This window comes from Cyprinus carpio, chromosome A14 (genome assembly GCF_018340385.1).
Source record: "Cyprinus carpio isolate SPL01 chromosome A14, ASM1834038v1, whole genome shotgun sequence".
Classification (NCBI taxonomy): Eukaryota; Metazoa; Chordata; class Actinopteri; order Cypriniformes; family Cyprinidae; genus Cyprinus; species Cyprinus carpio.
The window spans coordinates 18,375,965-18,391,539 of record NC_056585.1 but is presented as its reverse complement, the minus strand read 5'-3'; the positions used below and the strand labels follow the sequence as shown (position 1 = coordinate 18,391,539).

General features: G+C 37.5%; 1 protein-coding gene across 7 annotated transcripts in view; it reads right to left on the bottom strand.

Annotated features, from left to right (window-relative positions):
• drp2 (dystrophin related protein 2) overlaps positions 1-15,575 on the bottom strand; it is a 122,315-nt gene that overhangs the window by 77,009 nt on the left and 29,731 nt on the right. For 2 of the 7 annotated variants that reach the window (XM_042770123.1, XM_042770125.1), the window contains exon 2: positions 10,126-10,270. The exons of 2 other annotated variants lie outside the window; for them this stretch is intronic. The gene's annotated coding sequence lies outside the window, so the exon portion shown is untranslated. Of the gene's footprint in view, positions 1-10,078; positions 10,271-10,586; positions 11,410-13,816; positions 14,225-15,575 lie in introns of those variants that run through there. 3 more of the 7 variants (XM_042770124.1, XM_042770126.1, XM_042770122.1) reach the window with 3 other exon arrangements.

The window sequence follows — 15,575 nt, the reverse complement described above, 5'->3', positions numbered from 1 at the left end:
GGTTGAGGTAACACCTTTATTAACTTAAAAAGTGCCAGTATCACACTTTCTCCTTAAAAAAGGAGAAAAAATAGACTATTGCTTGATATACACATTCTAATAATGTATAGGCACTACTATTTGGGGGAGTGTGCAAATTAAGAAGTGCCTATTCTTTGGTTAATTTTTATTAGACCACAAGGGTATCACAGATTCTACACAAAGTGTTCCAGCTGATTGCAGAAGCTGCATGTGATAAGAATGCAGAAGAGCTCACATACATTCATGCTTGTCAAGGGATTCCACATCTCCCAGCTCCAATCCCCTAGTGAGCCTCCTAGAGCTTTATGATTCAATACACTGATCACACTACGTCAGGATTCCTAAAAACACAGTGCCATAGAACTGATTCCTCAAGGGTAAACACATTCTTTTCTCTATCATTGGGCCTGAGGCAAACCTGTATAAAAGAACACTGCTTATATGAACAGCTCTATCTTGGATAAGTCCTCAATAGTAGTGGCCAGAAGTGGGCTTGCTTTGAGCAGTAGCACTGGATGGTACACTTCCGTTCCCCAGTGTTTGTGGGTCTCAGGTGGGCACAACTGACAGTGACCGGTCACGGCATACTGCCTGACACCATTACGGGAAGCAATCACACAGCAGCACGATGGGAATTATTTATGGCCCAGAGGACGATGGCAAAAACAGGAGCTTGCCCTCAGGGTGTGATGTGACAGCCTGCTAAATCACCATCCAACTGCAGCATCTAAGGCTAGCGTTCACACCGCAGAGCTCGGAAACTCTTCTACGCCATCCACAGTCGAGTGAATTACCACCCCCAAGAGAAAATACCAAGATGAATTCATTCATTAGGATGCTGTATTCCTTATAAAACCCCTGAGGCCACGCGTAGACCCCTCACAAATAACAGGCAACGGCTCACATTTCAGTCGAGCCTGTCAATGCGAAAAGATCGGAAGGTTAAAAAAATCACCATGAGACTGTATTAACTTGTTTGTTCAATTTCCGGAAACCACATAAGTTCTTCAGCCACCCATCAGCGAGAACAGGTAGAGCTCAGTGTAATTTATATCCCAGCATTCATGTCTGGGACATTATCTCTTATGGGAGGCACTAAATTTTGCAGCCTTCCATCTTCTGACAGAGTGAAGTGGGGAATGGTGAGGATATTTACCTAATATTACCACACTTGATCAATTTACATGTGATTTTTCATCGGTGTGGCTCTCCTGCACAAATCGTGTGCACTACAACATCTCAAGAAATTATGCACAATGTGGGTAACTGTTATTTACGAGTATTTGTGTTGATAATGTGCATAAGGTATATGACATTAGAGAGGCCCCTTTCCACTAGAGTAGCATTCGTGAATGATTTATGTCTCCTTTAGCAGGTGCTATTTACTGCTACTTCAAGATTCCAGCTAGCAGCTATGCAACTAGTAATTAATTCTGGATTCTGCATACATCCTGGTTCTTTGATAAATTAGCGTGACTAAGTTTTGTAGGGTCATTTAATACATCCACAATTATCCTGACTGTATTTTTCAACTCATAGATACGTGACGGCTCTTAAAATACTCACTCAAGAGTATCCTCTGAATATTCAGCTGTTCCAGAAACAAATGAGCAAAAAAATAATTAAGGGGTTCAATCAAGCGAATTATTACATTGATTGATTCATATGAAAGCACACTGACACTTCAGACTCATGAAAGAAATACAAGGATGCTTAGGAGCAAGTTAATGAAAAGACAAGGTGCTCAGCCAAAAAGGAAGAAAAAAAATGGCCTCACATGGAAAGGCCACAGTTAATAGCTCCTAACCTCTGACGGGGATCTGAGCTAAGCCAAAATAAGGCTTGGTCTGCACCCAGCCTCAGCATTTTGTGGAGAGGATTAATTCTATCATAATTAAGGGTTTGGTTGTGGCTGCTCTTGAAGCAGTAGTAGCAGTGCTTTCTCTTCCTGAGTGGGATGAATTAGCCTGAGGCTCAGATGTTTAGTCTGAAACTCTACAACCCTTAGCTGTGACCTACCACTGAAAAGCCCAGTATGATACAAAAATCTCTTTAAAGAGACTCTGAAAATGTATGTAAGAACAGTTTTTACTTTATTACAATATGGTACCTTAATAAATGTAGCACTTATATTGCATATCTAGCTTTCAACTAATTGTTTAAAAAATGAATTATAATTACACAAGTATACAGTATGTGTAAAATAAACTGTTGCAGAGGAGTTTCACATCATCCTGAAGGGGCTACTTTTGCAATAATGACCAGGCAGCAAGGAAAATGGCAAAATTTAGAGTAAATACAGATATGAAAAAAATGAGCCCTTATTGAGACATTAAAAATATTTAATGTCAGAATGCTATTAATGACCAGTCAGAACAAAGTATTGCAGAGTTCTCTGCAAACAAATACAAATATTATTGTGCAAGTTAGGCACAATAAATGCTTCACAGTTATTTTAAGATGGTTACATAGATATTGTGCTTTAGTGTGTCAGTAGTAAACATGTAAATAGGAAAATATAAAGTACGTATCCAATCAAGCCTAAAATTTTGCATAGTACTGTATACATACATATAAACACACACACACACACACACACACACATACATACATATATATATATATATATATATATATACACATATATATATATATATATACACATATACATATATATATACATACATATACAAACATACATATATATATACATATATATATATATATATATATAGAAAGCATATATATATATATATATACACACATACAAAAAATTCTCTTTTGAAGTTGTTAATGAAGATTATTGGTGAACATTTAACAAAAAATACATATATTTTTACTTAAAAAAAAAAATTCACATATAATTCAATGTGTTACTTATTTCTTTTCTTGTGCTGTATTGTGTCTGTATGCGCTTTGTAGCCAGTGCTTGTTACACCTGTTCACAAATAGAAGTGCAATACAAATGCAATTGTCTAGAAATTATAGTGTTGTTTAAAAACCCAGTTTCATTGTAAACCCATTTCATTACTATGACCTACTCTGAATGGCTTTGATTCACTCGATTCAGTTGTTGTCACAGTGCTTTGGTTATACTGCAGTTCTGGAGGTTTAGCTGTGGATTATAACGATCTAAAGAGACGTGGCAGCTAATTAATGTGACACAGTAAAGACTTGTTTTCCTTTTGCAAGTAAACTCTGTCACAGTACCAGGGTAGCGGTCAATAAAGTAGCTTCATTTGTGCAATTGTAAAGTCTGTTTTGCTGTACCACCTTTCTAACTTGTTGCTAGAGGGTCAAAGACTTTCTTTGAAAAATAAATTAGGTTTGCATCAGCTGTAGAATCATCAGCATTGCCAGAGTGGAAAACTGAGTAAAGAGACCAAGTTTTGGATGCATGAAAATATGTTCAAACACTCAAGCGCTTGATAGACATTGAGTTTCCTTGTCGTTACTTTGTAATTAGACTGCATACTGAGCAGGAATCATACCATCACTTTTATCAAATCATATTTGACTAGTAAAGATGAACTTCAATATTTTTTTATACTATGTGAATGCACAATTTGGATGTCAGGAGGAAAAATGCAAATTAATTTGTGTTAATCTGATATCAAACAACTAGGCAAATGTCAGGCAAGAAATAGAGCAAGCATCTGTCTTCAAACATGAAAATGTCATGTTCTGTTAATCTAATCTGAATGCCTGCCCAATGATGTGCATTTAATTGCACACAAGTGCATTCAGCTTGAAGTTTGCTTGATTTCACCCTGACATACACAGACACACTTGCAAAAGCGTATTCTCTGACAAATCACTTAGTGGGTGTCCACTTTAGAGATCTACAGATAGCAGTACAAATACACCTTAACAGAATGTCATGTGAACCACTTATGTAGCATTCAAATGTGTCAACAGAAACACCTGCTATTCATCATAATGTATTCAAATAAACAAATCTTCCTCCCACACTCAGTATAAAAGCTTATCAGTGTCAGATTGAGCAAAGTAACTTGAACCCCATTCTGACTCAGGTAGGGAAAAATTTTAGCATCTCCAGATCTGCAGGCTGCCACCTTATGTCTCTCTACGTCAGAGACATGCACACACAGCCGCATAGTGTGTGAAAGGGCAGCAAACGGCCAGCACTGACGCCACATTAGCTCAGCTTCACTACAAAAATGGGGGAATCATTCACAGAGAACAACCCTCAGCTTCTTCTTCAAAAAAAAAACAATCATGAAGAGAAGAAAAGGGATGGGGGGTGTGAGTACTGTTGATGAGCTAAAGGAGGAGAAAAATCATCATTGTTGCTGTTGCTATCATCATCCTCATCATCATTACCGTCATTAAGCCTTACGTCGCTTAGGCCAATTAACTGGTCATTTTAAGATGATAAATACACACAAAATAAAATTATTCAGTGGAAAATTATTCAATGTTTCAGTGTTTTTTTTTATTTCAACAATGAAAGTTAATGGTACCAAAAAATATTTTGTGATGCACAGAAGAAAGCGATGCATAAATATTTTTATTTAATTAGTTATTACTCAGTTTTATGTATATATCAGAATTAAATCGACTACCTTCATTCTGGTCTCTAGATATCATATTGCAAGTTGAGCACAAACTCACACTAAAATCATCTATTTCATCATATCATCATGATCTAGTCACATATCTCAGCTTCCCTGCAAATAAATCTTTTTACTTTATTACACTGTAACCGATTTCTGTATTTTGAACAGTTTTTTACTGTAATATGTAGAGTTAAATATTGTATAATCTGTATACAGTATAATACTGTAAACAGCAAAGGATTATGGGAAAATATTAATCAATTTACAGTAGTGAACTTGCCCGTACAAAAAAAACTAACCAAACGCAAGATAGATTTCTTTCCAAGTTTTTTTTTTTTTTTTTTTTTTTTTTAACTCTGAGATAGAAGTGGCAGTTAACAGACAAAAATAATGAAATGTACCAGTAACTCACCAAAAAGGTTAGTATATTATTTTTATTTTATATAAAACAAACATATTTTCAAATGTTCCACTTGTAATGTTAACAGCAAAATAATTGTGACATTTTCCACGTCGGAAGGGTTTAGATTCCTTTTTTCTGACAGTCGGCCGAATCGCCGTCATAATGGTGAAAACATTAACTGGTGAGTAATTTAAGTTCACCTATATTAACCAAAATAAACTTTACTTAAAGTGCCCATATTATGGATTTTTGAAAATTACCTTTTCCAGTTATTGTCTCTCAAAAGAAAGAGTCGACTCTGAACCGCTGAAATGAGTTCACACGTCTCAAGTTAACACATTTGCATAATCAAATAATATAAAATGTCTGTCCTTCATATTACTTGGAGTCATAATAAAGAATGGAGCAATAAGTTGGTTAACAAACTGCAGTGATTTAGCAGTACTCCATGACTGTGTTAGGCTAAAGCATATAACATTGTTTGGGTCTTTACTACCAAGCTGTGGGTCTGGTTCACTAACATGACACATAACAGTGGAGCACTATCATTATTATAATAGGATGTAATATTGATAAACCCTAATCCAGTGATGGTGATGAGTGTTCCGTTTCTGACATGCGCCGTACGCAGTAGACCAATCACAACAGACTGGGTCATCTGACCAATCAGAGCAGAGTAGTCTCATGCAAAGGAGGGGTTTGGGACGATCAATCTTCAACTGAATCGTGTGAGAGTCATTGAGAAATAAGGTAAATTTAAAAGCATATTATGAGAAAATGAAAGTGTTTTTTGAATTGCGTGCATGTAAGCCTCTTGTTGGGGACTCCCAAAACCAAATTATGAACCATAATAGGGGCACTTTATACCAACAAACATGTTCCACTGCCTCTTTAACACAAGTTAGCTCATCAGGCTATAATGTTGAAATAGACAAACTAGGAATAAACTGATTTCAAAGCTGAAATATACAGCAAAAAACACTACTAATTTTACATCAATATTAAAATGGCCAATATCTATAAGTAATGGCTGATGATATTAAAATTATATACTATTTGGCATAAATTATAAAATAAAGCTAAATTAAAATCAGTCATTTAATTCAGTCATCACACCACTACAATATGCAGCATGAAAATGCATATTAATTCTGAGATTTTAACTTTAACTTAGCAAGAGGAGCCAGCAAAGATAATCTAAATGTAAAAACGGGAAATTATCACACAATTAATTAAACAAAAAAATAATAATAAAATAAAAAAAATTTATGGTAATAATGTTACTGACATATCATGCATGCCTAAAAAGCAAAATAATGGACAACAACTTTATTCTCCAACAACAGGGGTTTCAAATGCTATATCAAATGACTGAGAGTGACAGAGATAAAGACAGCAAGAGCTAGGGAGAGAGAAACAGAGCACACATTCACCCAATGGATGAGATCTACAGTTCCACAGAGTGCACTGTAGACTCGAGGCAGAGCAGTTCCCTCAAATGTCTTGGAGGACAATAAGACTCAAATCACACAGCTCTACATCCAGAGACAGAGCTGTCTCAGCTAAAACAAAACAAAAACACCACCTTCTACTAAAACTTTACAGATTTACTAACAGTAAATCACGGCCACTGATAGCACCCCTTATTTGCATGCTCTACATGTCTTGTTTTAGGGTCCGTTTCACTGAAGAAATTATGCAAATCAGGTAACAGAGCAAATGTGCCCTCAAAATCCACACTAAATGAATTTTGCACAGCACAATTCCCCATTTTGCACAAAAGAGAATCTGGCCTTCAAACTAGCCACCAAGTCATCCTGAACATGCAAAATGGTCCGTGTATCTTTTGGTCATTTGATTTTTTGTTTAATATTGAAAGTAGAAAAATGAGAAACGGCTCCTTTTTCGTTTTTAATTTTTTTGCAAAAAAACGAAAAAAACAAGAATTTGGCTTAATTTGTAGTTTTTCTTTCAATTGTTGAAAAATGAATAAACAGCTTGAATATTCGATTTCTACACGTGGGTGGGAATTAAACGCCCCTTTCTGCTGATTGGTCAGACAAAAAAAAAAAAAAAAAAAAAAAAAGATCAAACTGTCATCAGTTCTTCTGCAGTTCCTCGCGGCAGAATACAGTCCTCTGCTGCTGCTGGGGGGGATTTCATAGCCTACCATATTTTCCAAACTGTAAAGTCACCTTTTTATCATGATATATACTGTGATTTATTCTAAAATGACTTAAATAATGCATTTAACGTCAAATAACCTTAATGTAGACTTTTAAAAAATAGGCGCATCAAGCAGCCTACTAGCTGTGTATTGGTTCATGTTTTGCGCTAAAGCAGTGCATTCTGTTGTTTTCTTTATTTTTCAACGGGACAACATTTTGTAGTCATTTTGAATGTACACAAATAAAAATATGCATTTTACCATATGACTATAAATGACAACTTATTAAATTATTTTTTACTTTTCAGCCTTTCATTAAACTCTACCCCCAACCCCCCCCCCTCCTTTACGACCCCCAATTTGGGAAACCCTGACGTAATATTATGTTTAATGCACTTCATGTTGTTAATTACAATGAAAGGAATATATTTTCTCACTATTTGTATTTTTACATCATTATGGTACAAGATTATCCTGTTTAAATCAGTGTGATAAACCAGTTAGGTCAAAAGTAATCAAAAAGTAATCTGACTATATTACCTAAAACGTGAAATGTAGTGGATTAGTTACTGACTACATTTTTTGTCATGTAATTTGGAATCAGTAACGGATTACAATTTGTAAGTAATCTACCCAGCTCTGAATATACCCAAGTCAAAGCATTACTCTTTCCTTTTTGTATTAGTGTTTAAAATATTTATTTTGAAATAATTAATAATATTTATAATAATAATAATTAATTACTTAATTAAACAAACAAACTTACTGGGGGACCAGGGTAGGATATAGCCTGCCCTGGCATGCCCAGCTGATGCAAAGCATAGAATTTATATCTTCACAGAAGAAAGCCCTAGGCTCTGCCACAGAACAGGTTGTGTCGAGCCATTCATTTGTCTGGTTGTTTGATGAGAAAAAGATTAAATGTAGTTGCAATAAACAAGGTTTAAGAATCTGTACAACTGCTGCTGCAGCAGAGGACTAGTATTCTGCCGCGCGGAACTGCAGAAGGACTGATGACAGCATGGTTTGATCTTTTTTTTGTCTGACCAATCAGCAGAAAGGGGAGTTTAATTCCCGCCCACGTGTAGAAATCGAATATTCAAGCTGTTTATTCATTTTTCTAACCCTGAACGAAAAACTAAAAATTAAGCAGAATTCTTGTTTTTCGTTTTTTGCAAAAAAAAAAAAAAAACGAAAAAGGAGCTGTTTTTCATTTTTCTACTTACAAAATTAAACAAAAAATCAAATGACCAAAAGATACACGGACCCAAAATACATCCAAACACCATTCAGCCCTCATCCCGTGTGAAAGCCCTGAACCCGAACTCACTTTCAGTATACGTCAATCACAAACAAACCATCATCACTCCAGCAGCTTCAGTCAATCTGACTCTGTTCTTGGACTGTACAGCCTCAGAGTCTCCTGCAGTGCAGATGTGTGCGAGCTCCGTCAGTTTAAGCCACAGATAAGGGAGGATTTACTGGGAGATAGAGAGTGATTGACGCAGCTCATGCAAGGTCAGCTCACCTCAATGAGGGCTCACAGAGAAAATGTGGGTATTCTGTCTACCACAAAAAGCCTGTGTCTGAGTGTTTGTGTCTATGTGTGTGTCTATGCAAGCCGGTTAATTGTGTAGGTGGGATGTTCCTGCAATCTCTTCATAAGCAATTATGCACACTTTTAAACTATTATGTGCTCCACTGGTAATAAAAACTTTCTTTTCATGGCATAGACAACAAAGGAATCAACATATGCAATTAAAAATTATGGAACACAATGTAACTGCTTTACTAGTAAGTTTTTGAATGAGACACATTACATCATAATATCTGGGTTTCTTTTGAAAGCTATATTTCTCCCACATAGTCGTCTACACTGTGCATGACTATGTTTATGCTGCAAGTGAGTAGAGCAACTTAATGTGACCAAACTATCCCAACTTACCAATTATAATAAACAAAGCCGTTTACACCAGAGTTCCAGCAGGAAGTTGAATTAGAATTTGAAATGTAATGACAGAAAGACAGTACTGTAATTCAGCACATGTAATCCATCCATCCATCTAACATCCGTCTATCTTTCTGTCTATCTGGCTGGCTGGCCTATGAAAACTTAAGGCTTTTTGAAATTTCAAATGGCAATTCTTCATCCTGCCAAATTTAATTAAATTCACATTCAGGAACTGAAATGGAATTTAAAAGGCATCCCTAATTCAATTGTCCATGACACACAACCCTAGCTTACATAATGGCATAATGTCAATACAGGAGTCTATTCGCTGCATGCAAACTGTGTCAAGGAGACAAACACTTACTAAGAGCATCAGCTAGTTGACAGAGAGAAACAAAGCACACAAAAAACATGTTACTATCTTTAAAAAAAATAATTACGTAATTTTTTATTATTAGTAGTAGTAGTATTAGCACAATTATGCTTTCCAAAGTAACATTTCCCAACACCAAGTTCATCATAATCTGAGGCGAGGTGAAGAACAATTTGCAAAAAGTGAAAAAAGAAAGAGAAGAAAGAGGTAAACTCATGAAGCCACAAAATCTAGTGTTTACAAAGCCTCATGAGTTTCCCCATATTGGGCTTGGTAAAGTATTCTTGAAAGACACCAAAGGCTATTGGCTTAGTCACAAAGGTCTCTTCTCATAAAGAGCATCCCTTGAAAACTCACAGGTGAATTGTAGCCAAGCAGGCAACTCTAAAATGACTGATATTCTTTACAGTCACTTGGCTTTGAAAGATACACAAACAAAAGCACAAAAAACTCTGATCACCACCCTGGAGATTTAAGCAGAGTCTCATTGGCAAACTGGTCTGGAGAAACAAGCTCAGTCTGGAAAGCCTCAGGACTGTGTATAAACAGACTAAAAGGGGGAAAAACTCTGATCTATTCTCACCCTCTCTCAAGTGAAGATGGCTGCAATTTGCACTTGAAATGAATTACCCAGCTGTGAGGACGTGATTGACGTGGCGGCAGGTTTCTGGTGTCCGAGGCAGTGTGGAGAGGAGGCGTTCTCCAGAAACCAGGAGCAGCCAGCGAAGCGGTGTGGACAGGAGGAGAAGACCTGGCAATTTGCGTATCCTGGGACCTACAGGAAGAAGAGGATTATATAGTCACCTGACTGCAAAAGAGAAGATGTGATAAGAGACTAAAGCAAACAGAAAATCAAACAGCTGCTCATTGCTTCCCCTTGAAACCCTTGGATCTGGGCTGCATGCCAAAGCAAGAACCCACAAATGAAACTCAGCCTGGGATACCAAGCTCTCCGGCTTCTGAGCTTGACATGATGCTGCTGCCCAGGCCTCCTAGTTGTGCTAATCTGGCTAATGGCTAACCAGAGGAGGCTCCCTTATCAGGGGACAGCATGCTTTATCCGCACAATCCCAACAGCCAGCCAAACTCACACACAGCCGATGGCGGGAAATCGAGGCAGACGGTGTATGAATGCCAATGAGCGTCGCCAGCCAAGCCGGGATTTCATTACTTCCTGGACGTGCTCTCGAGCCACAAACAGCTCCAGGTTGGGCCTGAGGTCTGCCACCTGTGTTGAGTTCCTCTTTAATCTCTAAAGTCTACTCGCCGCCTGACCTTTATGGGTGTTGATGGGCACAAATCCTATTTCGATGGTGGACAAGCGACAGAGTTTCAGGGCTACTTGAAGATGCGTCACTCACCCATGAGTCAAAGTACAAAGGTGGGCAAAAAATTCTGAAGTTCAAAACAGAGCCATAAAAGTTTAATGTGCAGCTGGCTGGTAGTAACTAGCCAAGAATGAGACCAGATATTTCAGAGCTGTAGCAGCCATTCATAATTTACATTACAGTTTCTGCTGAGAGTGAAAGTCTTTCTCCCAATGTTTCCCAATGTCCATGTTCCAGGTCATGCACACAAGGCTGTGGTGTTACTTAGTTGTGTATGAGTGAACTGATATGTGTAGGAGCTCTAGAAACACAGACCAAATGAGAGCAAGAAGCAAAGTTCCTGAGTTCTTTCTCTCTTCTGACTGACAAGTAACAAGAATCTATTAATTTTAACATTTAAAAGGGGGGAAAATGCTTTTATGTCTGTTTAACAACACTGTTGATTTCTTGTACATTCTCTAATATACAGTTGCATCTGTCCTGTGATTTGCACTGTCGTATATCTGAGACTGCAGCACTTAAAGGGATAGTTCACCAAAAAAATTCAGTTAGCATCAAGATTTAAGCACAGTCGTGTTGTTGCAAACCTGAATGACTTTCTATGTTCTGTGGAACATGAAAGACATTTTGAATAAAGGCTGTATTTTTTTTTTTGTTTTTTGTTGTTGTTTTTTTTTTTTTTTTTTTTTTTTTTTTAATTCAGTGGGGTCCATAACAATACGGATGTTTCAAAATGTTTCAAAATGCTCTCATTTCAGCTGGATAAAATCAAAAACAGACAAATGGAGACGAATGGAACACTTTTGAGTCCTCAAATGATCATAATTAAAAAAAAAAAATGGCACTATTTAACAGATTCAGATTTTCACCAAAAACAACATTGGACTATTGTTTAAAATATCTTCGGGATATCTTCATGGAAAAAATCTTTATCAAAATCTTCAAATTAAGTCATCGAGTTTGAAAATACATGAGGGTGAGTAAATGACAGAATTTTTGTATTATTTTTAAGTAAACTATTCCTTTAAAGATAAACCACAAAATTCTTGAGGGAGGATAACTTAAGGACTCCAAAGTGTCCTGTTCGCCTCCGCTCCATCTTTGAGCATTCAGCCGGCTGAATCAAGAGCGTTTTAAAGCCCATCTGCGCATTCTCACCAACAAGAAGTCTCGGGTGACTTGGAAGTGAAACTTGGAGAAGGTGGAAGAGATGGAGACAGTATGACAGAAAGCGAATAACTACAGTAAAAAACACTCAGGCTGTGAACCACCCTGCACCAAACTGTGCCACAAAGGACCAACAGCATTTAGTTACAAACTACATAAACAGAGCGCTTGTCACTTTAAGTAGGGCACCATGCTGAAGTGTATTTACCACACAAGCTAATCCATCATTCACCATGTTAGTTCCTCTGTCATTCCCTTTGAGCCCTGAAAATGAACCATTTTGTCGCTAGGAATTGGGAGCGTTCATTCAGATAAACTTTAACATGGCTTTAGAAGCATGAAATGCTTTTTGATGGTGGGTCAAATCAAATCAGCTTTATTCACAGTGGAGATTGTCACAAACTGGGTTTTACAGGGAGCCAAGTTTCTTCAAATTGAATCCTAAAGGAAAAAAAAAAAATCTTGGAAAGTGCAAAGCTAATCTTGATCCGGTCACCTTAGTTGAATAAGTAATCAAAAGGTTGTTACTTATGAATGAATGAATGAATGAATGAATGAATGAATGAACCTAGCAGAGGGTAATGTAATTAAAGACCCACCCAGTAAGAACACGTAATGTGCTCTCCCATCAGCCAGCCACTGAGAGAAACACAGATAGGCTAGAGTGTGCATTTATGTCAGTGAAAGAGACATACAGAAACGGAAAAATAAAAAACAGAGGCAGTTAGAGAGGAAGAGAGTAGTAGGTTGGTGGAACAGGCAGTGCAGCTCAAAAAGTGCCTCCTGCCACTTTCACTTACACAAAGCCGCGTCAGCGTCCCCAAGGTTACCATCTGCCTCTCAGCAGTGTGAGGCAGCTCTCCATGATCCACACTTACTCACCGCACAACCTCTTAGACACTAATTTCCTGTCTTTGTCAGAGGAGGCTGCTCCTAACAGAGGGGAATTTTCAAAGTGCTGATGCACACAATGGCCATCGTACTCAACAAACCTGAGTCTTCCCGTTCACTCCACAGTCTCGCTAGTTCCGAGGAGCTTCATTTCAACTAGCCACCGGCACACTGGAATCAATTCATCAAAAGCTCAAGCAGCTAATGAATTGAAAATTGGTGGAAATGAGGGCAGATAGAATGGATTTGGATAGTATAGCGCAGAGGTACTGTACTGTTTGTTTAAGATGATGCTGTAAATGTCATATTGCAACATTTTACATTATAAACATGAAGTGAATGACATCTTGCAAAAAGTCTAAGCTATTTATGGTGCCAAAAGTGTATTTTTCTGAATCAGTCTTATGCCTAGGTCTCTGAAAAATAATGGTGGAGAGTTCCCTCTCGGTCTGCCTGCTTCTTCCATTCCATTCCAAGTTCATTTTCAGGAGGCAAGTTATTTCCTTGTTATCAGTTTCCAGAGAAAATAAAATATGTACATATTTAGCACCGTGAGACCTCTGCAGTCAAACTAGCTTCCTCAGTACTGCTGCACAACAACAGACAACCCACAATACTTTGTGTTCACACCGGTGGTCCAAGATTTGAACAAAACAAAAGTATATACATTCAGTATTGCTGTATTTACATACACCCACATCACTACATACATATTCACAAATATATGTTTTAATGCAAAGTTTCCACATAAAACTAAAAAGGCCCTCATTACCCAGCTCACATAAGCTAAAAGAGAATGATCTGTTAACCCCAAGGCATTTTATTGGCCCAGCTACACTCAAACCCACCTCCACAATTAGGTCTTCAAGACCTCCTCCGCTGCATACACACAATGCACAAAATGTATAATTCATTTCTCAGAAATGGAGCCTCACCAGAGGAGGTTAAGTAAGAAGAGGAGCCCGAGGTGTGACCCCCTCCTCGACTTATGCACACTTTTCCAGCAGTCTGGAACCATCTTGGCAGGATACAGATTTACACCGAGCTCCAGTGTACCCAGGCGGCTACGCTACACTGCACGCACAAAGAGAAAAACATGAAAAACTCAGCAGAGCTGGGTAATGAATGATTATATGAAAGATTAGAGGACTAGCTTTTTAACATCTCAGATTTGCTCAACCTTTACAAGCTCTGATGTCTCCATAACTATATTGGAGAGGATAATGGTACGATAGGCCATCATCTCCATCATTGACATCAAACGGAGCATAGCAGAGGACAATAATCAATCCGATCACGTTTATACCCCCATCTGAATGCTATGAAACTCAATTGTGAATGTTTATAGGCTTTAAAGTATAATTATGATACTGCTTTTAAAAACTTAAGATGTTACATCTTGGAAACCAGATACCACAAACATGGGTGTTTAATATGATTCAACAACATTAAAAAGCGCCTTGGTGACACCAATGACGCAAACAACATTTTATTTAATTGTCGTCGTTCTACAATAAAATTAAAGTCTCTTAAAACAGTATGCACTACAGATCCTTTTGCAATTTTATATGCATCAAACTTAATTTGAATATTCAAGGAATGGTGCACAGTTACTTCATCTGCATATTTCTGCCACGCGCTGATTGTACATTCAGAATCAAAAATATTATGGCATAACTGCAAGAGCTTCCAAGTTCCCCCACTAAGTAGAGGCACATCTCAGAGCTGTACATTTCCTCACATCTCACCGAAGAAAGAGCCCATCAACAGCGTTCCAGCAGGAAAAAAAAAAAAAAAAAAAAAAAAAAAAAAAGCTTTTATTGGTCTCAGTCCCTCTGTGGATTTGATCGGTGATGGTCTTGATGGAACGGTGCGGCTGATGGCCACTACTTTCCACATCCAAACTCATGCTGCCAATAGATATGGGTAGGGTGATGCACTACACAGCCCCATTATCAGGCATGTAATCACACTTTCTTTTTCCCTAATGGAGTTTTGGTCGACTCTGTGAGATTGTTCTTTCTTTCAGGTCGATGGGAATACATCATGCTCATATTCTCTGTGATATTGATCTAGGACTAGTCAATAATGCCTTTTGGGAGATAAACAACAAACCATACCAACACATGTGGAAAACTGATATGTTTGGTAAAAGGGGAGATTCTAAGAGGGAGGCCACGGCCAAATCCTTTGATAAATAATTAAACGCAAACATAACCCAACAGGGAGGTATGGATAAACCATAAAAAGTGCATTTTAAGTGTAAAAAAGTGCATGTAAGTATAAACAGGAAAGCTCTCCGATAAAAATCAAGTCAACGTATTGTATAATCAAAGTTACTACATTATATATTACATCTTGTTTAGCAAATATGTACAGCATCTTATACTATAGCATGAAATGATCTCAGAAATCAGATTAAAAACTGTGTGGAAAACAAAGTCTTGAGTGCTATATAGCTACGTTGAAGAAGCCATAAATCATCTATGTTTAGATAGTGTTTTTTGCTAGAAAGGAAGATAAGGGGTACAGTTGGTCTGTCCTCATCCATCTGGAGGCTTTGGACCATATGACAGCACACATGGCCCAGCTTTTCTCATGACGAGCTGATGTCTTAAAACAGCAAAACTGAATTTGTTACTTATACACATATACAAGCAAGTCAAGATAAAAGAAAAAGTATTTGAATAATAT